Genomic DNA, 24526 nt, shown 5'->3' with positions numbered 1-24526 from the left:
ACACAGCAGTGGATGTCGGCTGTCGTGGTGAAGTGGTAGCTGTCGTGAGGGCTGCTGCATAAGTCACAGGAAGCAGCGTCGGCTGCGATGGCGGGTCCGCTTCAGCCGGCGGCAGTTGCGTGATTCGACGTTGCATACATTCTGATCTGAGGTGTCCCTCCTTCCCACAACCAGAGCAGGTCTTCGGTTGCCCATCGTAGATGACGATGGCACGGCAGCCACCGATAGTCAGATATGAAGGTACATGTCGTTTAAGTTCGATTCGGACCTGGCGGACGCCGTTCAGCACAGGATATGTCTGGAATTGCGTCCATTTTTCCGCAATATGATCATGGACCGTGCCGTAGGGGCGCAGCGCTGTCACGACGTCCTCCGCCGGTAGTTCGAAAGGAAGTTCGAAAATTCTGATCGTGCGAAGTCCCATGCCAGAATAATCGACGTGCACAGTCCCCACATTGCCATCAGCATGGCAGAAACGGAGGCCCTGTTTCGTGTCCCGAAGGATCCGTTCACATGTTGCGTCGTTGATGATCTTGACATATACGATACTACTCACAATGGACAAGTGAATGCCGAGAATGTCGCTCGCCGGGATTTTAACTTCTTCTCGTAGAAATCGTTCGACTTCGAGTGCTTTAGGCCGTGCAAATTCGTTGCGGAACGTAAATTTGAGCGTCGATTTTCTGTATTGGTGCGCCATAGTGATCTATATGCTGAGTACGGCACGCGCGAAACGGCCGAATACTATGTAAACAACACGAGCGCTCGCTCCGCGGCAGGAACACAAACAGCGCGTCCTCACCGCAGCACAGCCAAAGGCCAACTCTACCACTCAGCTACCGGGGGTCGACATGAATGAAGTTATTTACGGTACTTTAAATGTCTGTTTTGTGAGATTAATTAATGTTAGTATGTTATTGATAAATGAATGAGCCGATACCTGTTTAATAATAATGATAATAATAGTAATAATAATAAATAGTAATAAATGATTTCATAACGTCATAATGATTCGTAATATTATGATTTTCAGGGTTTTGAGGGGACAGACATTTTGGTGTGCCATGTTGAGTCTAGGCAAATCTGGATGTATCTTGAGCACTGAAAGGTTACAGAGCACAGGTCTCTACCGTAGATTCCAAGTTTCGACCTCTAGAACCCTATTCCAACTTGGGGTGAGGGTTAGGAGGAGGTGGAAACTGAAAAACCGCGAAGATTAGTAGTTTTCTTTTCAGCTCATCCCTCCGAATGTTTTCCTCTGCTTTCTTAAAAAAAATCATTCTTGTACAGTGTACCATTTTTTTTTGTTCAAACGCAATTTTATGGGTACACCACATGCTTACCAATATGCAGAGCTACAAATGAGCAATAAAACTGTCAAATAAACAAAAAAACTGAAAAAAGGACAAGCTTCAGAATTATACTTTTAATTATAATATTTATTTAAAAGTATAGTGCTAAGCGCCTCTAATGGTCAATGTTTAACATCAAGAGCCCCAACTCTATCTCCAAGTGGGGATACACATTTCTACTAAGGTTGCCTAAAAACGACAGAAACGCAGGTTTTTCATTTTAGGTGCTTATAATTGTTAACGTTTAGCAAGTTCACGAGCGCCCCTTGTAACTGTCGTTATGCGATCTTCACCCAGCAGAGGTAAGAAACTACACAGATACACACAATTTTTGATCTACATAAAGTATACTTATAGAAAAATTTCCGTTACATCTGATGCTCTATTAGTTCTTACCAGCTAAACGTATGTTTAAGACATGAAAATAACCATGAATGAAAAAAGCATGTAACAGAATACAGAATCACACGAAAAGCTATGACGTCTTGGCCTCTTTGGCCCATTTGGGAAGTCACACTGAGCTTGAGCTCCTCCCTCCTCAGCAATGATGTCGACGCTTCGGGTTTTCCCATCGTTGTAATCCTGCTGAACGTCCTCCTTACTGCGGAAAGGCTAAAATCCATTCTCACAAGCACTGTCTCAACAATGTTTGCTAATGTCGGAGTACCAGGGTCCTGCTTTTTGAAACTGCCGACCTGTTTGCTACACACTTTCATACATTTGCAAGACTTTGGAGATACTGTTTTAAAGTGGCTGAAGGACAGCTTAAGAAGTGATTTAAGATTAGTGGAACTAATGAGGCTGGAACTACTTTTTCCATTGTTGCTATGGGAGTCCTCCCTCCTCTTATTAGCACCCATCCGGAAACTCATGGAATCTGTTTTTTCTTTATTTTCTTTTTTTAAATTTATTTTAGCTTTTGGTTTCATGAGTATACAACGAACTTTAGTGAAATGCCTGAACTAGCAGGACAGAGCGTATCAGGTTGTGGAAAGGGGCCAAAATGAGTTCCTGTAGGTTGCACTCGACATAAAAACTTTGTTTATCAACTCACAGTATTAGAACAAGGACGCAAAATACTCAAAACTTTAATCGACCTCCTGTGATTAACTTCAGGTCGGCTGAAGGCCACATTCAAAATCCAAGACGCAAGGCTTAGTCAAAATTGAAATACAAGGTCTTCTGGAAGTGTCACCCAACAATATTTTCTAGGTCTTCAATCCAATCGGCTGAAGGCCTTAACAATTTAATTGTAATGGAATTAAGATGGAGGTCGCATATTAAGCAATAAGAGCAGTTTCAATCAAAAGGGAGAAGGCCTTATCATAAAACATTTATGCAAATTGGGCTGAAGGCAACATTCAAAAGCATAACAATCTTATGCCTTAAGGGCAAGAGAAGAAGATTAATTTAAGAGATATTAAAACTCGGCTGCAGGCCGTCCGTTCACCAACAAATAATTTAACGTCTTAAGCCCTACAAGAAGAGTTTCGATTTCAGAGAGCAGAAGGCCGCGTCTTAATACATTTCATATAATATAAAGAATAACATCTCATGCCTCAAGAGCAAGACAAGGACATTAATTTAAGAGATATTAATACTCGGCTGAAGGCTGCATATCAACTAATATGTTTAATGGCTTATGGCCTGGAAAGAATTTCAGTCTATAAGGCAGAATGCCTTATCTTAAAACCTCTCCAGTAAAATTCGGCTGAAGGCCCCATATAAAAATATAACAATCTCATGCCTTAAGGGCAAGACAAGAACATTAATTTAAGAGATATTGATACTCAGCTGAAAGCCACACATCAACCAAATAACTAAAATCCAAACGGGGAAGTCACTACATAACACACAAGGAACGGCGCTCAGAAGTTTCCAAGGGTCGGCCTACGATTGTAACGCTAACGCACGTTTAGGTGAAACAGGCAGCCTGTCCAACGACTTATTAATCTGGAGGCAACCCAACCGACAGACAGCCGACCGACCAATCAACCAAATCAGTTCGGCTCCACGCGACCAGCAAAACGACCACGAGATTTCAATACACGACACACACAATACTGTCGCCCACAACGACCACCAACACCTCAGCTGTCAAACCACACGCCGCGCTGGACAGCAACAACACGACGAGAAAAATACACTGCCTAAAATTGCGGCAACGACCAGGGCATGTAACGGGAACGTCAACGGCCACAAGGCAGAAGATTCCGCTGGTGAACTTCCGTAACAGGGAATAAATTAAGTTAAATTTCACAGGAAGGCGGCTGGAATCTTAGCCGACTTAAATACACACACGTTGTTGCCTGCGGTAATGTCCCAAAAGCGACAACCAGTATCAAACGAAGAAATGTAAACAGTTCAGGCTCGATACTAAGTTAAGTGAGGGCTCAACTTTCATGTCCAAGATCGGTGGGGGACGAACTTCGTAGCACTCGTAAGTAGCACCTCGCACTCAAACCGCGCGTGCACACCGCCAGCAGCTCCAGCCCGACTCCGTGCGACGCGCCAAGTGTGTTGTAATAAAATAAAAGTGATGATGTTATTCGAGCGGTGTAAGGCGCTGAAGTCCTGGACTGTGCGGCTTGTCCCGGTGGAGGTTCGAGTCCTCCCTCGGGCATTGGTGTGTGTGTGCTTGTCCGTAGGATAATTTAGGTTAAGTAGTATGTAAGCTTAGGGACTGATGACCGTAGCAGTTAAGTCCCGTGAGATTTCACATACATTTGAACATTTGATGTTGTTATTCAAGGGAAAAGCTGGAATTTGAGATTTCGTTTACTGTTTTATCAATCACAATTGGCGTAAGAATCATGGATTGACCATTGTCATAAGATATTGCATTATGAAATGTGAATAGTCCTTACTTGCAATTTCGCGTGGCTTGAGGCAGTCACAGCTAGCGTGCTATTGATTAAGAAATTGCATTATCGTCTTTCTACTTACTTCATGAACGTAGATACGATTATACTAGGTTGTGAAGTTCTTGTTATGACAAAACAATTTCCTAAAGGACCAGAAAGTTCTTAAGGGCGCAAGAACAACTGCAACATCACACAAAAAAGGAATTTAATATTAAAACAGATGCAAGAAGACGATAAAATAGGTTTTTTTTCCAATGTAACACACGCATTGGACTGCTGATCTTGGTGTCTGTAATCTTAGCAAAATGCATAATTAAAATGCAAATAATACTGAGAAGATGATAGGAATGAGCACTGCTAAATGATTCAATATTTACAGAACAAATATTTATTATAACTAAAACATATATCATACCTTATGCTTAGTACAACAATGACGGTAGATTTTTATGTCCGTTTCATGTCCATTGAATGCTCTTTTATATAGTCATTGTCCACTTCAGCCGCCCGTGCGTCGTCACGATAAGTTATAACAGTTCTTCTTTTCACACTTCACTCAAACTTAGACGGAACACGTTTTTATACATTTAGTACCGCCACAAATTTGCGTCCTTCTTACTTAAGAAAAACAGTGCAAGTGTTTAGCGCTCAAGGCTTCATTTGATCTCCAGCGAACAAAATAATGAAAGATCGCATATCGATCTGTATTCTTCTCAGTTTATATTGCCGCTCAAAGACGACGAATTACATTATGCAGGAAATTCCACCGTCGCTATGCGACGCCTTATTATACATTAATCATTCTTTATAAACAAGTATTCGCCTTCTGGCTGAAAGTGTTAACTATTTGCTGTTTTAATGAAGTCAAAAATAGCGAATGTCACAGCGCCTCCCATGATGAGAGAGGGAATACCTAAGGATTGCCTCGATCCTCATGTCATCATGAGATATTTGTGATTTTTGGTATGGCACGTACTATTCCATCGGAAGTTACTGGCGTACTAAGTCCATTAACTGAAATTACATTTATATACATATATCAGATATTTATCATTATTGAAAATAAAGTTTTTCATTGTTTGTTCATCAGTCACTTCATTCTTTAATACTAAGATTCACATTTATGTGCATATTTAAGATTGGTCCATATTTGCTTATAACAATAAGTGACCGTTCATTTCACACTTCGGGGGATAGAATTCAGAATTTACAGTCTCTTGACATTAACAACCAATACATGAGAACAGCGAGTTCTTATTTTCACTAAACTAGAGTGGACAATGTTCGAGCCTCTGTTGACTCGTTGTGGTACAATTACAATTTAATTGCGTAGCACTACACTTGGTGATGCTTTCACTTTCTGTGTTAGCTGTCAACGGCGTACATCATGCAGTACATCTGTCCTTTCCACTGTGGTGCCAGGAATTCGAGTGGCTTCCCGGGTTTTTATTTACAATATGAAACAGAAGGAGTGGAAAATTATTAGTGTAACTTACAACCTATTGGATACATTGGTTAATGATCGGGGTGGGTCTGGAGATCAGAGTCTTCCTATAGTGCACATTAATTTTCTTTGTCCATCAAGAGACGGGATTATAATTCATTATAGCAGTGTTCAGGAGTGCCGGTATTAATGGCTTTAAGGTCTGAGTAATCTGACAATCTACTTCTCACTCAACTTCAAATCAAGAAAATTGCTTAATTTATGTATGAAAATGTAGTCACATAAGTGTGCAAATGTCTTTCCTCCAGTATGTACGATAGAAGTCATGGATTGTTTTGTCACCCACACGTCAGCCGCTCACAGCGGCTGCACAGTGTTGCGTGCGCTCCAATACTCAAAAGGGAACATCCCCATCGCACCCCTCTCAGATTTAGTTATAAGTTGGCACAGTAGATAGGCCTTGAAAAACTGAACACAGATCAATCGAGAAAACAGGAAGAAGTTGTGTGGAACTATGAAAAAATAAGCAAAATATACAAACTGACTACTCCATGAGCAAGATAAGCAACATCAAGGAAACTGTGAGCTAAAGAGCGCCCTGGTCTCGTGGTCAGCGTGAGCAGTTGAGAAACGACAGGTCCTTCGTTCAAGTCTCCCCTCAAGTAAAAATTTTACTTTCTTTATTTTCGCAAAGTTATGATCTGTCCGTTCGTTCATTGACTTCTCTGTTCACTGTAATAAGTTTAGTGTGCGTGTTTTGCGGCCGCACCGCAAACCCGTGCGATTAGTAGACGAAAGGACGTGCCTCTCCAATTGGAACCGAAAACATTTGATCGCAAGGTCATAGGTCAACCGATTCCTCCACAGGAAAACACGTCTGATATATTCTATACGACACTGGTGACGGCATGTGCGTCACATGACAGGAATATGTTGTCGACCCACCTAACTTGTACACTTGGCGAATGGGTAAAAAGATTCTTCTACCTTGCCCGATTTAGGTTTTCTTGTGGATGTGATAATCACTCCCAAAAAGTGATGAAAACATAAGAGTTTGTTACATAAACTGCAACAAATGAATGCAACAGTTTCCAAGTCGCACAGTTTTCCCTGTGCTCTGTCAAAACATATGTTTTTAACGTTTTCAAATTTTTCCGTGTGTAGACCGTCAAATCCTGCATATGCCCAAGCAAATCTGAACATGTCCTGGAATTTTGGAGAGCGAAGATGATTATGTGTGAGTGCCTGAACTTTGATAATTGTCTGAAAATAAAAAATTAAACTTTTCGCTCGAGGGAAGACTTGAACCAAGTACCTCTCGTTCCGCAGCTGCTCACGCTAACCACGAGACCAGGGCGCTCTTTAGCTCACAGTTTCCTTGATGTTGCTTATTTTGCGGATAGACTACTCAGTTTGTATATTTTTCTTATTTGTTTCATAGTTCCACACAACTTCTTCCTGTTTTCTCGATTGATTTGTGTTCAGTTTTTCAAGGACTATCCACTGTGCCAACTTATAACAAAATCTGAGGAGGGTGCGATGGAGAGGCTCCCTTTTCAGTATCCGTTCGCGCTCAGGCTGTAACGTGCCGGTCGTCGATCGCATTTTTTTTTACTTCGTATCATGCGAGTGCATCGATGCACACACCTCGGGGTTGTTTTCCATCGGAGGAGCCGGACATTGAAGCTGCGTTCACACTTCCCTGTCAATTGCCTCCCATGAGGCTCACAGGTAAGTGACGACGAGTATTTTAGCTCAAATGGTTCAAATGGCTCTGAGCAGTATGGGACTTAACATCTATGGTCATCAGTCCCCTAGAACTTAGAACTACTTAAACCTAACTAACCTAAGGACAGCACACAACACCCAGTCATCTCGAGGCAGAGAAAATCCCTGACCCCGTCGGGAATCGAACCCGGGAACCCGGACGCGGGAAGCAAGAACGCTACCGCACGACCACGAGCTGCGGACAATATTTTAGCTGTCGTTGCACTTAAAACAACACTGAACTTTGCGTTGCACCTTTTGTCGTAGCCTTGACTTCTTTCTACACTTGCAGTATAACACTGCCACTAATACACACTGAACAGTTATTCTTATTATGCACGTCGCACTGTAGTGTGCATCTTCACACAGCATTCGTACCCACTTCCTTCGTCGATAGCGTTCATTTACGAAACAGTCAAATTTGAAGGTTTCCTCCATTGGTACAGAAAGACTTATATTCTACTATTTACAAAAGATCACTTTCAAGCTTATATTTACAATTAATGGTCAATCCTTTGGTTAAGTCCTGTGAACAAGTGCATTATGAACAGACACTTTATATCTCAAGGTTTACTTTCACTAGTGAACCTAAAAATATTTTTTGAAACCTTTCTTTTTTTTAAAAAGAAAGCCTCATCTCCTCATTATGACAACTACAGATTTCGCAACACTCGTTGCATTTATTCTTTAGTGCACCCAAGATCATTTTCTACTGCCACGTAGCGTATCTACTACTTAACGAGTAAGCATTTAACGCTGAAACATTTATTTTGTGCTTTCCTTTGGGCTTGCCAAAACTTTTATAGTTGAGGGCAGACTGGATAACAATAGAAAAAAAGGGAATGCGTGTCTACTATTTTTCATATGGGTGGAATTACCCACATTCCACTGGGCTTACGCAACCTATCCATAACAAACATTACCAAAGCTAGCGAAGATCATTGCGCTACGTATCTCATTTCTCATAAGCTCTGCTTTGCCTCCAAACACACGTGCCTTCTACAAGTCGACCCTTGGTCTGGGTTAATGAACCAGGATCAAAAGGAACGGCCACAAGGAAAATGGATTTCAGAAGAGGTGTGTCTTAGGAGACATTTTTACAATAATATCTGCATATAAATAAAATTATCATTACAAACATAGACACATATATATATTTTTAACCTCTTTCATTGCAGCATGCTTTGCTAGTTCTACGTCTTACTCTCGTTATAGTCAATATTAAATTTAAACATCACTGCATTGCTTGTTCTTTAGTTTAGCCTTCAATTAGAGAATTGAATGTTCGCTAGATTACACTACAAAGCATCTGAAGATTTTTGATACAGGGGGATTTCTGTGTGGTTAATTACTACCTTGATTCTAATGGAATAAATTCGTCAGCTAAGTTTCCTCATATATTCTTTAGATTGGGCTCAGATCACAGGGAAACAGTTTACTTTCAGGGCAATTAATGGCCTCGGGGTGTACTTACGCTACATTATTCATGCTTCATGGTTCGTCTCTCTTGGTACTGTATTTCAACTAACTTTGTTTACTACAATTTATTGTCTCCTTGTGTGAACACATGAGGGTTACCACTTGTTTTCTCATTTAACAGCAAGCTTTACTTCACTCCTGTTCACTGTCTGGACGTCGGGGTAAGTTGGGCGTTTACAACAGAACTTCAAGTACTTACATTACTAAATATAAATCTATAAATCTCCTTGTACCTTGAGAGAAGTGCTTATTTACGTACCCTCCTCCATTTCTCACCTTTACATATTTATGTAGCTCCAGGCAATCACCTCACAATCACATTTCTTTTCTTTTTGTATAACTTAAAGTTAAATTGAAATTCTTTCTGCAATTTTAATTTCCTGCTTCAGCTTGTTGAAGAAATATCAGTTCATGTCCATCACTATAAACAGTTTTTTCATTCTTAACATTTAATAGTTAAAGTTTCCATGTAGCAGCCGGTACCATGAAGTACGGGTGCTGTTCAACACAATACTTGTCATTAACAGTTCACACAAGGAAATTTCCCTTATGCAAGAATTCATTTCCACGACAGTACTTTGAGAGGCACCCACATGCCTTGCTCATACTGTGGCATCAAGCAGTCAGGCCTGCAAGATGAGTGGTCTGCCAACCGAGTGGATTCATTTTTTTATTTATCAAGTAACATGAACTCTAGTACACACAATTAAGTTACAAATTATTCTCCTGTTTGAATATTAACCAACGGAAACGGATAACGCACATTTGACTATTAAAAATTTACACAACTCTGATTGTTCACTACGCACTGGCAATACCACATTTTCTTTCTTATTCAACGGCTTTGATCAACACGTGGCCATCGCACTGAATATGAATGGCACACACATTATATATTCTGGGTATCATGACAACATACTATTCGAAGGAAAAGGCCACCAATCTTTTTCTTTTCACTATCTTATTTATTCCGATAAATTCTATAACCTAAACACACAAATTCTTTAACCTACAACAATAACACACGGGAAATTCCCTCCAGTGGGCATGGCTTTACATTGGTGATTCTCTATCTTATGGTCTCGTAATTATTTAACGCTACAGTGCAATTTCTGGATAGGATGGTGGATCTTTTTCTATATCTCACACTTCGACTCTCACACCCATCATTACGAAAATTTCCTCCAGACAGAGCAGTACAAAAAGGAACATGCATAACCCACTTCCTCTGAAACTATCTTGCTACTCTCCTATGCAAACCACACATACTTAAATTACATGACATACACCACACTGCAACATGGAATACAACACAAGGAATAGTCACAACATTATAATCACATCACTTTCAGCTTTCCCACTTCAATTAGTATTCATACCAATTTCACACGACACTGCCCCACTTCGTAACTTTTCTTTCCTACTACGAACTCTGGAGGATATATGCACGTCTTCCTGTGCAATGCAAGCCAAGTGGCGTTGCTGGATAGACGGCTGACTCACCATGCTTCTCTCTCAGAGTATTATAGTTTGAATCAAGCGTCACACGGAAACATAACAGGCAAAGTAATATTAAGAACATATTCATCACACACGCGAGTCCTCAACTGATACCATGGACGAGTAATTCTCTTTATCCTTTGTCTCATACACAGATTGAGACTCACACAGTACTCACCACATGGAAGTACTCGTCTCTAATTTCAAGTCCTGCACATGCCATTTCTTAAATATTTCCAACTTATAGTACACACGCTAATAATTCAGCTTAACTTAAGCACTCGTAAGTATTTCAACTTATTGCTACACGTGGTTTCATTGTGACCGTTGGTCACTTCCAAAGATTACTACGATCCCCTTAATATTACCTGCCTGACATTTAATTCTCCCCACAAAAGTTCCTGAAATAGAGAAATAATTATTCCAAACTACTCTTGAGTATTTCACATGCATACCATGTCTCCACTCTTTTGTCTTTATGGAGCACACCTAAGACAGGTCTTAACAACACTAGATCCAGCGGCAGAGTGCTGAAACATGGCCATTCTTCAGGTCCTCTTGCACCTCTGCCGAAGTGGGGGAGCACCTTGCTACTGTATTGGTCAGCCACATTTCAGGCGCTCAAAGCTCCGGTAAATTTCATCTTTGGTTCCACCAAAGGTGGCCAAAGGATCGCCTCAGAGATGATCATATATTCACATTCACTATCTGCGGTTAGCAGACGACCATACATTTATTCATTTCACAGATCTCACCAAACTGGATGTAGGGATTTATTTTGTGGGAGTGCACATGTGATCAATGTTGTACCTATTTTCAATGTCGGGCGGTACTATACCCTTTCAGCTTACCCATTACCATTATAAAATTTCTTTAAGTCTTGGTGGTGAAATAAGCCTTTTGCTTTCCCCGTAGCCAGGTCAGTTAATAAATAACTCCTTATGGGCGGTTTCCTTAAAATAAGGTAAGGACCTTGATACATATGTTACCACTTGCGATTTTTCTTACATATTAAGGTTGGCTTGAAATGAGTCTTATGTAATACCTTTCCACCTACATGATAATTTACAATTTTGTTTATTATTTTATCATGCCCTTTCTTCCTTAATTGAGAACTGGTGGTAATGGAACTAAAAGCTTCTCGAATTATGACATCTACCTCAGAGCTAGGTATCTTGGGAAGAGGATCAAGATATGATGCGGAGTAAAACCTGTGGAAGTGTGTGGAAAATTATAGGCTATCTCCTCAAAAGGTGTCACGAAATCGACCCAACGTGTTTGCTGGTTGGGAATGTACGTCTGAACAAATCTGTTAAACTCCTTGAAGATCTGCGCAGTCGGATTCGACTGAGGCCTAAAACGTGATATTAAGATCTGCTTGAGATTGTGATGGCCAAAAATTCATGCCATTTGCGGCAAGTAAAGTTGGATGGATTATCTGAAAGTATAGATTCAGGGACTCCGAATCTAGGGAAATGCAGAAACAGGTGAAAGGTGAAATAGCTGAAGTATCTGGAACATTAAACACAAAAATTCAGGCAGATACCAAAGAAAAACTCAGCTAGAAATGCGGTAACTGACACTAAAAGTGTGGTAGAGGATCTGTCGAGGCAGGTAGAATCAATCAATATCGAAGACTAGGTTAACATCACCGTGAAAACACACACGGAGGTGTTGTCGGGACACTACGGTGAATGGATAAAAGGTAAAGATATTTTTTGGAAAAGAGGGTCAGGGAGGAGCTTAGGGAGACTTTCAAGGATGAAACATATGAAATCTTACCAGCTCCTGGTAAGTCGGGAGACACAGTGGTGCCTGAATTGGGACAAATTCGGAGGATACTTACATGGGATCTTCCTGAGTGGAAGCAGCAAGTAGTGGACGAAGTTAGAATGCTGAGTAACTGGGTAGAAAATCCGCACACGCATACGCAAACTATAGGGAACAACTCTTTAGACGGTGACGAATGTCAGTCAACTCCTTATGGTTCACCGCCTGATTACATGCAAAACGACAGTCCTGTTGAGTCCCGAGTGGGGAAAATAAATGATCCGCCCACAATTGTGAGTTTAATGCAAACTGTGTTTAAGGATCGCACTTTTCCTGTTTTTCATCCGCAGAAGCGAGAAATACACCCTATCGTGTTCCTAAAGAATTTTTCCGGCATATTTCCCAGGAGCTGGACAGACAGACAGTATATTCAGTTCGTCACTGGATTTATTTCCGGTGATTCAGCATTATTGGGGAGTAGGAATTATAAAGAGTTTGAGAAAGTGATGGGAAACAGCAGAGATTAAGGAAGGTGTATTGTGCGGAAATTTTCAATGAGAAGCATGAAAGTCTCCGGCGATACTTTGAGAAGTATCTAGCAAAAATTAAATTCTGGGATTCTCCAATTAGTTCCAAGGACGTAATAGTGATTCTCAAAAGCAAACTCCCATTGTCTATAAGAGAGAAACTTGTAAATGTGTCCGAAGAAGACACGGATGCATTCCTTTCTGTGCTGGATTCCTTAGATTTAATTAGCGCGGATGTGCGCTCAAAGGTTGGTGGCGACAAATTCTTCCCTGTCAGCCAGCAGAATGCATCGCACGCGGACAACTATTCGCCGAAGGAGAGGGCGCGCTACCGCGATCGCTGGTTCCAACCTGCCAGCCGTTATGAAAACATACACGGCATTAGCTATAAACGGAAGCACAAAACCTGTTACAGTAATCAGCAGAGATACCACCCAATTTATAACCACCAGGTACTACATCAGTATGGAAACCGACCCTTTAATTCTGCGCCTGAGCAGTATGGAAATCCTCGACAAACGAGTGGTAATTTTTCAAATGGGTCTGTGTACAATCAAAGTTATAGGTGGAAAAATAGCAAGTGGCATGGGCAAGGCGGAGGCCACGTGTTGATAGCCACTAAGAACTGGGTAGATCATTTAGCTATTCTACGAAAGGTGTTTCAGAGATTTCAAGAACATGGTGTTACAGCAAATCTGAAGAAGTCAAAATTTGCAAAAGGTGAGGTAAAGTTTTAGGTCATGTGATTACACCTGAAGGGAATAAACCTGACTCGGAAAAGTTGTCTGCGATTAAGAATTTCCCTAGACCGGTAACTAAGTGGCAACTAAGAGGATTTCTCGGTCTATCGTGTTTCTTTCGACGATTTCTGTCTGGTCATGTAATGAATAATTCTACTTTGCATTTTCTTCTGAAGAAAAGTACGCACTGGAATTGGACAACAGAGTGTCAGAAAGCTTTTCGGGCAATTAAAGATGATACTTTAAACAGTAACATTCTCTGTCATCCACAAATTGATAAAGGATTTTGCATCATTTAAAACGCTTCGTTTGTTGGAAATGGGTCTTATTTGTTTCAGATTGAATTAGTAGACGAAACAGAGCAAATCAGAGTGATTAGTTTTGCGAGTAGGGTCTTAACAGAACGTGAAAAGTCCTATTCAGTTACTGATCTGGAGGCACTTGCACTAATCTGGGCCTTCAAGAGGTTTAATAATTACATTTTTGGTAGAAAGATAAAAGTATTTATTGACCATCAAGCACTTTCGTATCTTCTGATCTGTAAACTACAACATCCGTGCCTCACCAGGTGGTGTTTATTTTTGCAAGGATACGACCGTCATATTGTGTATATAAAGGGCAAGGATAACATTATTGCAGACGCACTTTTTCGTTCACCAGCAGGTCTGCCAGAGACAAGTGAGCTGGTAGAACAAATGTCGAATTACAAAGTTCTTCTTATGCAAGATCTCATTCATAGGAAATACTTCTTTCAACTGCGCAAGCAAATCCAGACACTACAGAGCACAGATCCTAAGTGCAGAAAAGATATAAGGCTTCTTCAAGAAAATCCGAACCATAAGTTGTTCTTCAAGATTCATAATCAGGTATTATTTCATCGTACCTCTGTGTCATCAGACAACTGGCTTGTTTGTATACCTAGCAGTTTCGTCGAACATCTTTTGTCATATACCCACATTTCTTGGGTTCACTAAGGTCCAGAGAAGTGTAAAAAGGAGATTGCTACTTACTGTTACGTTCCCAACCTACATCGTCGGATACACAAGTTCCTAAAATTCTGTGTCATCTGCCAAAAGGTGAAAGCTGTGAATATTCCTACTTGAATTCCATTGAATCCGATCATCGGATAAAGACTAATCAGCTCATTAGCATTGAAATGGCTGGCCCTCGACCGATGGGTAGGGGAGGTGTCAAATACCTCGTTCCTGTTTCGACAACTTTACAAAAAATATTCGAATGTATGTTATGAAGACATCTTGTGCTCCGCCTGTAATATGCCGTCTTGAAAGTGTTAACTATTTGCTGTCTTAATGAAGGCAAATATAGCGAATATCACAGGGGGCTTGCTTGCTGCTCCACGCCAACCGCCTGACTGGACTGCTGGTCCCTTCGCGACTGCTGCTCCGTCGCGACTGCACTGCTGGTGGGACTCCCACTCACTGACTTCCTTCGGACTGACGACGTCCCAACCATGCAGAGGGAACACAACCGAACTCCCTGCACAGGAAGGAACTGACCCAAATACATTACGTCGATGAGACGACCGACCGAACGACCAACCATCGGCCGTCCTCGCTGGTACTGGCTGTGCGGACCTGACATGGGCTCTCTCCCAGACTGCACTTCTGCCGCATTCCAACTCTAATGACTGCCAGACATACGACGACCCGGAGATACTATCGGTCACCCAGAGCTAGTACGACAGTGCACTTATCGATACGCGCTGCTGCTGCCGCTCACGGCAGGCAAGACAGCAATTCAGTGACACCAGTAACTGAAATTAAAACGACGAGGTGGCCGTACGGTAAAACAAGATGTTACATAATAGATGACACGAACATGAGCCACGCACAGCTCACTTAGTTTTAGCAGTAACGTCCCAAGTGATTTTTCATATATCACTAAGAGTTTATTGCTGATAGGGGAGGGCTAGGAGAATAAAACGGCATGTAGTTCGTTTTTCCCGAAGCTGTTGTGGTTTTCTACCTCAGTAGCCACTTGAACGTGTCGTAGACTTGTACTAACACTGCTTCTTTCGTGGTAGCAGTCTCTGAGATCTCTCCTGGGCCTTTGCGTTATGGATTCGGTAGTCAGGTCTTCGTCTACTGTTCGTGTTACAGACCCTGATTTTGAGGGTGCTGTTTTAGAGTGGTTCGAGGACAGTTTAAGAAGTGATGTCGTATAAGATAGTGAGAACGAAATTAAAGCGCACGTAACAGAAAATCGGAACAGTGCAAAAGTGAAGACGAATATGGTTTGCCACATGTGATTTCCTTGAATGAAACAAATGATGAAAGTGATGAATACAAAAATGTGAAGGCTGAATTTTTAACTATTGGTCCTGCTAGAAATGGCAAGGGTAAAATACAGGGAGTAAAAGGCAATTTACAATTTGAGGTTCGCCGATGACATTGTAATTCTGCCAGAGACAGCAAAGGACATGGACGAGTAGTTGAACGGAATGGACGGTGTCTTGAAAGGAGGTTATAAGATGAACATCAACAAAAGCAAAACGAGGATAATGGAATCTAGTCGAATAAGTCGGGTGATGCTGAGGGAATTAGATTAGGAAATGAGACACTTAAAGTAGTAAAGAAGTTTTGCTATTTGGGGAGCAAAATAACTGATGATGGTCGAAGTAGAGAGGATATAAAATGTAGACTGTCAATGGCAAGGAAAGCGTTTCTGAGGAAGAGAACTTTGTTAACATCGAATATAGATTTAAATGTCAGGAAGACGGTTCTGAAAGTATTTGTATGGAAGTGAAACGTGGACGATAAATATATTGGACAAGAAGAGAATAGAAGCTTTCGACATGTGGTTGCAAAGAAAAATGCTGAAGATTAGGTGGGTAGATCACATAACTAATGAGGAGAAACTGAATAGAATTGGGGAGGAGTTTGTGGCACAACTTGACTAGAAGAAGGGACCGGTTGTTAGGAAATGTTCTGAGGCATCAAGGGATCACAAATTTAGCATTGGAGGGCAGCATGGCGGGTAAAAATCGTAGAGGGAGACCAAGAGATGAATACACTAAGCAGATTCAGAAGGATGTAGGTTGCAGTAAGTACTGGGAGATGAAGAAGCTTGCACAGGATAGGGTAGCATGGAGAGCTGCATCAAACGAGTCTCAGGATTGAAGACCACAACAACAACAACAGAAATGATTGAAACAAATACTGCTGATCGACGAAGCCTCTTCCAACGATGGCCAATGGCTTTGTCTCTCCTCATGTTGCGTTTGTCCTTCATAATTCCTAAAAAAAATAACTCTCAAGACAACCGCTTTCAAATTCAGAAAACGAATGATTGCACGCTGTTCAAGAAAGGAAAACGTCGCCATTTTGAGTATTTAAAACAGTTCTCATTCTCCCCGCTGGCGGTAAAATTCCATCTGCCGTACGGTGCTGCCATCTCAGGGACGTATTGACAATGAATGCGGCCTCATTTTAAAACAATTCGCATGTTTCTATCTCTTTCCAGTCCGGAGAAAAAAAAATCGGAGGCCTTAGAACTTGAATGCACCTTGCACCTTGAATGCAACTGTTTTAAATACACTCCTGGAAATTGAAATAAGAACACCGTGAATTCATTGACCCAGGAAGGGGAAACTTTATTGACACATTCCTGGGGTCAGATACATCACATGATCACACTGACAGAACCACAGGCACATAGACACAGGCAACAGAGCCTGCACAATGTCGGCGCTAGTACAGTGTATATCCACCTTTCGCAGCAATGCAGGCTGCTATTCTCCCATGGAGACGATCGTAGAGATGCTGGATGTAGTCCTGTGGAACGGCTTGCCATGCCATTTCCACCTGGCGCCTCAGTTGGACCAGCGTTCGCGCTGGACGTGCAGACCGCGTGAGACGACGCTTCATCCAGTCCCAAACATGCTCAATGGGGGACAGATCCGGAGATCTTGCTGGCCAGGGTAGTTGACTTACACCTTCTAGAGCACGTTGGGTGGCACGGGATACATGCGAACGTGCATGTCCTGTTGGAACAGCAAGTTCCCTTGCCGGTCTAGGAATGGTAGAACGATGGGTTCGATGACGGTTTGGATGTACCGTGCACTATTCAGTGTCCCCTCGACGATCACCAGTGGTGTACGGCCAGTGTAGGAGATCGCTCCCCACACCATGATGCCGGGTGTTGGCCCTGTGTGCCTCGGTCGTATGCAGTCCTGATTGTGGCGCTCACCTGCACGGCGCCAAACACGCATACGACCATCATTGGCACCAAGGCAGAAGCGACTCTCATCGCTGAAGACGACACGTCTCCATTCGTCCCTCCATTCACGCCTGTCGCGACACCACTGGAGGCGGGCTGCACGATGTTGCGGCGTGAGCGGAAGACGGCCTAACGGTGTGCGGGACCGTAGCCCAGCTTCATGGAGACGGTTGCGAATGGTCCTCGCCGATACCCCAGGAGCAACAGTGTCCCTAATTTGCTGGGAAGTGGCGGGGCGGTCCCCTACGGCACTGCGTAGGATCCTACGGTCTTGGCGTGCATCCGTGCGTCGCTGCGGTCCGGTCCCAGGTCGACGGGCACGTGCACCTTCCGCCGACCACTGGCGACAACATCGATGTACTGTGGAGACCTCACGCCCCACGTGTTGAGCAATTCGGCGGTACGTCCACCCGGCCTCCCGCATGCCCACTATACGCCCTCGCTCAAAGCCGGTCAACTGAACATACGGTTCACGTCCACGCTGTCGCGGCATGCTACCAGTGTTAAAGACTGCGATGGAGCTCCGTATGCCACGGCAAACTGGCTGACACTGACGGCGGCGGTGCACAAATGCTGCGCAGCTAGCGCCATTCGACGGCCAACACCGCGGTTCCTGGTGTGTCCGCTGTGGCGTGCGTGTGATCATTGCTTGTACAGCCCTCTCGCAGTGTCCGGAGCAAGTATGGTGGGTCTGACACACCGGTGTCAATGTGTTCTTTTTTTCATTTCCAGGAGTGTATATAAAATGGCGACGTTTTCCTTACTTGAACAGCGTGCAATCATTCGTTTTCTGAAAATGCGTGGTGTGAAACCAATTGAAATTCATCGACAGTTGAAGAAGACATGTGGTGATGGAGTTATGGATATGTCGAAAGTGCGTTCGTGGGTGCGACGGTTTAATGAAGGCAGAACATCGTGTGACAACAAACCGAAACAAGCTCGGGATCGCACAAGCCGGTCTGACGACATGATCGAGAAAGTAGAGAGAATTGTTTTGGGGGATCGCCGAATGACTGTTGAACAGATCGCCTCCAGAGTTGGCATTTCTGTGGGTTCTGTGCACACAATCCTGCATGACGACCTGAAAATGCGAAAAGTGTCATCCAGGTAGGTGCCACGACTGCTGACGGACGACCACATGGCTGCCCGTGTGGCTTGTTGCCAAGCAATGTTGACGCGCAACGACAGCATGAATGGGACTTGCTTTTCGTCGGTTGTGAAAATGGATGAGACGTGGATGCCATTTTTCATTCCAGAAACAAAGCGCCAGTCAGCTCAATGGAAGCACACAGATTCACCGCCACCAAAAAAATTTCGGGTAACCGCCAGTGCTGAAAAAATGATGGTGTCCATGTTCTGCGACAGCGAGGGCGTAATCCTTACCCATTGCGTTCCAAAGGGCACTACGGTAACAGGTGCATCCTACGAAAATATTTTGAAGAAGAAATTCTTTCCTGCACTGCAACAAAAACGTCCGGGAAGGGCTGCGCGTCTGCTGTTTCACCAAGACAACGCACCCGCACATCGAGCTAACGTTACGCAACAGTTTCTTCGTGGTAACAACTTTGAAGTGATTCCTCATGCTCCCTACTCACCTGACCTGGCTCCTAGTGACTTTTGGCTTTTTCCAACAATGAAAGACACTCTCCGTGGCCGCACATTCACCAGCCGTGCTGCTATAGCCTCAGCGATTTTCCAGTGGTCAAAACAGACTCCTAAAGAAGCCTTCGCCGCTGCCATGGAATCATGGCGTCAGCGTTGTGAAAAATGTGTACGTCTGCAGGGCAATTACGTCGAGAAGTAACGCCAGTTTCATCGATTTCGGGTGAGAATTAGAAAAAAAATCGGAGGCCTTAGAACTTGAATGCACCTCGTACGGAGCGTTCTCGTAAAATGGAAGTGGCATTCCATCTGGACGTGGAGGCGTATTTGTTTTCAACTCCTTCGGTTGCTTCATTACTCCAGGGATATTACTACGTTTTCCACAGGAAGTCTGTGCCACGGTCAAACTGCGGTCTCTTGCGTGAATGATTTCCTCAATGTGAAATTTAAAACTTCAGCTTTCGTTTTCGTGTCTTCTATTGCCACACCAGACTAGCTAAGGAGTTACTGGATGGAACCCTTAGTCCCTCTCAGCAACCAGAATTTTCTCAGTTTCTTGGCCAGATCTTTTTCTACGATGTGGTGGTGGTAGTTGTAGCCGATTTCATTCCCCAATCTTTGGCAATTCGAGGTTTTGTGCAACTCCGCTTGCACCCTCGCCATCGGTGGGACGTTAAGTCTTGTGTTCTATTCTTCCTTCGGAACAACGCTATAGACTCGAACAGTGGAGAATGGGGGTTCAGGGCATCAGCCGAACTACGTTCTCTATCCAGCCATGCCAGTACCTGTAGGTACGTAGCAAAAATCATGGCACTGTGCGGAGTCTCGACCAGGCGGCAGCGTCGAAAGTTGTAGTGCGAGTTTTTCTGCAGATTTAGAGAACTGTCAGTGTCATAGATTGTATTTCTGTTCATTTCTCCACCGCAAAGTGCAGTTGGTGAATCATACCGCCAACTCTTCTGGAAACAGGTATTATCTGGAAATGAGACAAATGCTTTCGGCTGTATCAAGATATCTACTTATTCACCTGTCATGGTGACGCTATCAAAATGGCAGCCTTTGATGTAGTGGTGTGGATTATCATCACACCTGTATCTTGTATTGCTGCTTGCTTAAGTATTTGCGGCCATTTCAGTTCCTGTTGTTGATTCCGTAGGGTGAAAAAGTTTCTTGTGAGTCGGTAAGGGCTTTTTTTGTGGAAGAGACTAATTCCGTGGAGACCAGCTTAAACCTGCTATAGCATTTTATCGGAAGTGTTTTTACACATAGTCTATATACATTTTGCACATTGACTCGAATGTAGATGTTGTAGTCATAATCAGTGTATTTTTTTTGTAGAATACATCCACCGTCAGTTACTCTATATTTTCGCATCCCTAGACTTCTCCTTCCTGTATCGGAGTGGTTGTGCGTTCACCTACTAACCAGACTGACGTAGTGCTCCTATTCCAGGCCGTATAAACAAAAAGAACTTGCCCCTGCTAGTGGGTGGGATAAATATTGATAGATGGTCGGGATCTCAGAATAATATTCCTCCCGGTATTATATTGTGAGAAGGCATGGACTCAGTCCCTATTTACAGGGAGTTATCCAGAAAACATCACACAGACCTCGATAACTCTTCGTCGCCATCATTCTATGGCCACGCTCTGATCAGATGCTCCATCAAATTTTTTCAGTACTACAAATAGAGAAATATCTTCCGGCCTGTGGTCTCTCTGAATTTCTCCAGAATGCTCAGTAATATAACTCCAATGACTGCTTCTGCTTTGAGCACCAGCTTCATACCGGTGGAAATTTCCACCGCTCAAACGATAGGTCAACTGCAAGCAGTGCCGGGAAACGTCAGTCTCTACTTTTTAAATTTGTGTTGCATACTGTGCATACCAAAATTTTCTTCTATTTCAAAAGAGACGTTAACTGTTGGACAGTGCGGTGAAAGGCCCGAACAAGGGCGCAGTCACAAAAGACAGTCAGTACTGTTCCGTGTCCTTAAGTTGCCATAGGTGCGGCGCTTCTGTGTGCCGTGGCATCATTGTGACACGTAATACGGACTCAAGCTACACTCGAAAACTTTTCATGTGCCGTGGGTGACACATACCGCGTGCAGTGTTCCCCTCTCGTTGGTATACAGAATTTTCTGGTCATTCACGTTTAAATAAAGTAAGATTAATAGTGATTTTAAGTATGGTATATGGAAATGTGTGTCGATCGGAAAATGTAGTAGTAGGGGGTATACTGAAATCACGCTACGTCATTATTATCGCATAGCATACTACTGTAATCCCTTCACTTACCATTTTTTATCATTATCTTATGGAATTCTAACGTTTTGAGTCTGCGCACTGATTTAACTATTTTATGTTTAGTTAAACATGAAAACTCACCCCTTCGCAAGTAACTATCGACGTCATTAATGCACGAGCTCGAGATTGCCACGTGAACTTAGCTCTGATTACATCTATTTGCTTTCAGAAATAAATTATACGTTTCAGCACTGGGGACCTAATTACTTCATTTCATGACTGTAATTTCACTGTAATGCAAATTTTAATTAGAGACAAACTCTACTAACCAATCTAATAAGTACATTTTTTAACATGAACACATCATCATTTGGCTGTTTTGTTGTTTATTTCATTACGACCCAGGTATGCCATCTTCAAGTGACCGAGTCTATGTCATCAACATATATTGCAGGACATCAAGTTCAAAATTTCCCATAAATTAAGAAAAATATTTGATTCCCTCGAAAAGCCAGATGCAAAAGCATCATCAGTTAGTAATAGTGGGAGAACATTGTATGTACTAAAAACAGGTTTACTTTGGTATATAAAAGATGAACACGTGTCCTTGAGTCGTAATAATAGCGAAATTCGCACCCCGTGTTTATTAATACAGTATGTTCAGTTGACATACTGGCGATTAGTCGGTCTTTATTGCACGCCTCGGATCGATGCCTTTCCGACAAATGATGTGGACGTTGCCATGCTCGAGGCTTTACGAGCTACTTCCGAATTGGATTAATACATTTCTTGACAGGACGCAATTCGTATCCCAAATATCGATAATAAATGAGATAAACCATATTTGGTGCAGAAGAGATACGACATCATGTAGTTTTTGATGATGTGGTGGACTTATTCAGAGAGTATGAAGAAGGTCTACATCTGCACCTACTCACGTACTTCGCAAGCTGCCTAATGGAGGCTGGAGTAAGGCGTCTTGCTGGGTATTCTAGTCCCTGCACACCAACTAGGGATGCTGTCTAAGCCCTCCTGTATCCTCGAGCAGCCACTCAAAAGCGACGCTTACTCGGAAGCTGCAGCTTCGTCAGCAAACAATCGTAGACAGTGCTCACTCTGTCTACTGAGACATATCTAGAGTATTATATGTAATGTAGAATTGTGTCCGGTGCTGCATGGGCTAGCGGTTCACTTTTCCCAAGGATAATTTACCGACAAAAGAGACTTGTAGGCAGGAGATATTGCAGCAATGACTAGATCTCGGGCCCAGGTTGGGTTCTGGCCGGCTGCTGTGGCCGAGCGGATCTACGTGCTTCAGTCTGAAACCGTGCGATCGCTATGGTTGTAGGTTCGAATCCTACCTCGGGTATGGATGTGTGTGATGTCCTTAGGTTAGTTAGGTTTAAGTAGTTCTAAGTTCTAGGGGACTGGTGACTTCAGATGTTAAATAAGTCCCATAGTGTTCAGAGCCATTTGAACCAAGGAGGGGTCCCCAGGAACTTCCGAGCTGTCATGAGGTTAAATGAAGTTTGTGACATTTAGTGATACATTGGATCTGACCCACTCTCGCCGTAGATTGGATTTAGGATAGCTTAGACTGATGGTGCGATTACATTACGGTTAGGTTTTAGATTTCAGTTACCTTGTCTTTTCTTTTGTATTCATCGTTTTTGACTGAAAACCTTAATTTATATTTGTATGCGGCAAATACGTCTGGTTGCAGCGTCCAGATAATAGGCCTATACATTAAAAAATTCACATTGGTGGAAGAGTAGATTTTGTGGTGCATCAGTGCTGCCAACCTGAGAGTTGTCGACCTCTGGCCTCCAGCAGGCTTCGCTTCTTCAGCCGTATCTAACTCTGCAGAGTGGATGGAGCGCTACAGATGAGCGATACCCGCCAGACCAAGCCTCAGTTGTCGTGAGTGGTCATCCGCAACTGGAGACTGCGACTGCTATTACTCATTTATATCGTAACGTGAACAGCAACATCACTGATATCGAAATAAGTTACTACAGGATAGGAAATCAACTGAAATCGCTCGATTGAACAAAGATCACCGAACCAGATAGGTTATCAGTACTGTTTTTCACAGAGAATAAAAAAGAACTGGCTTCTCTTTTAGCAGCATTCTATTGTAGGTCGCTGGAGGACCATAGCATTCCCAGTGGCTGCAAGAATGCGTACGTCATTCCTGTCTTCGAGAAGGCCAAGAATGTGTAGGTCATTCCTGTGTTCAAGAAGGCCAAGAATGTGTAGGTCACTCCTGTCTTCACGAAAGCCAGGAGTGGGTAGGTCATTTCTGTCTTCAAGAAAGTCAAGAATGCGTAAGTCATTCCTGTCTCCAAGAAGGCCAAGAATGCGTAGGACATTCCTGTGTTCAAGAAGGCAAAGAATGCGTAGGCCATTCCTGTCTTCAAGAAAGCCAAGAGTGCGTAGGTCACTCCTATCCTCAAGAAGGACAAGAGTACGTAAGCCTTTACTGTCTTCAAGAAGGCCAAGAACGTGTAGGTCATTCCTGTCTTCAGGAAAGCCAAGAGTGGGTAGGTCATTCTTGTCTTCAAGAAAGCCAAGAATGCGTAAGTCATTCCAGTCTTCAAGAAAGCAAAGAATGCGTAGGCCATTCCTGTCTTCAGGAAAGCCATGAGTGGGTAAGTCATTCCTGTCTTCAAGAAGGCCTCAAATGCATAGATTATTCCGGTATTCGAGAAGGCCAAGAATGCGTAAGTCATTCTTGTCTTCAAGAAGGCCAAGATTGCGCAGGTTATTCCTGTCTGCAAGAAGGCCAAGAATGCGTCGGTCCTACCTGTGATCAAGAAGACACAGAATGCGTAGGTCATACCAATCTTCAAGTAGGGCAAGAAAGCATAGGTCATTCCGGTCTTCAAGATGGCCGAGGATGTGAAGGTCATACCTGTCTTCAAGAAGGTCAAGAATGCGTAGGCCATTCCTGTCTTCAAGGAGGGCAAGAAGGCGTCAGTCATTCCAGCGACAAG

The sequence above is a fragment of the Schistocerca cancellata genome, chromosome 8 (assembly GCF_023864275.1).
Source record: "Schistocerca cancellata isolate TAMUIC-IGC-003103 chromosome 8, iqSchCanc2.1, whole genome shotgun sequence".
Taxonomy (NCBI): Eukaryota; Metazoa; Arthropoda; class Insecta; order Orthoptera; family Acrididae; genus Schistocerca; species Schistocerca cancellata.
Note: the sequence above shows the minus strand (reverse complement) of the source record.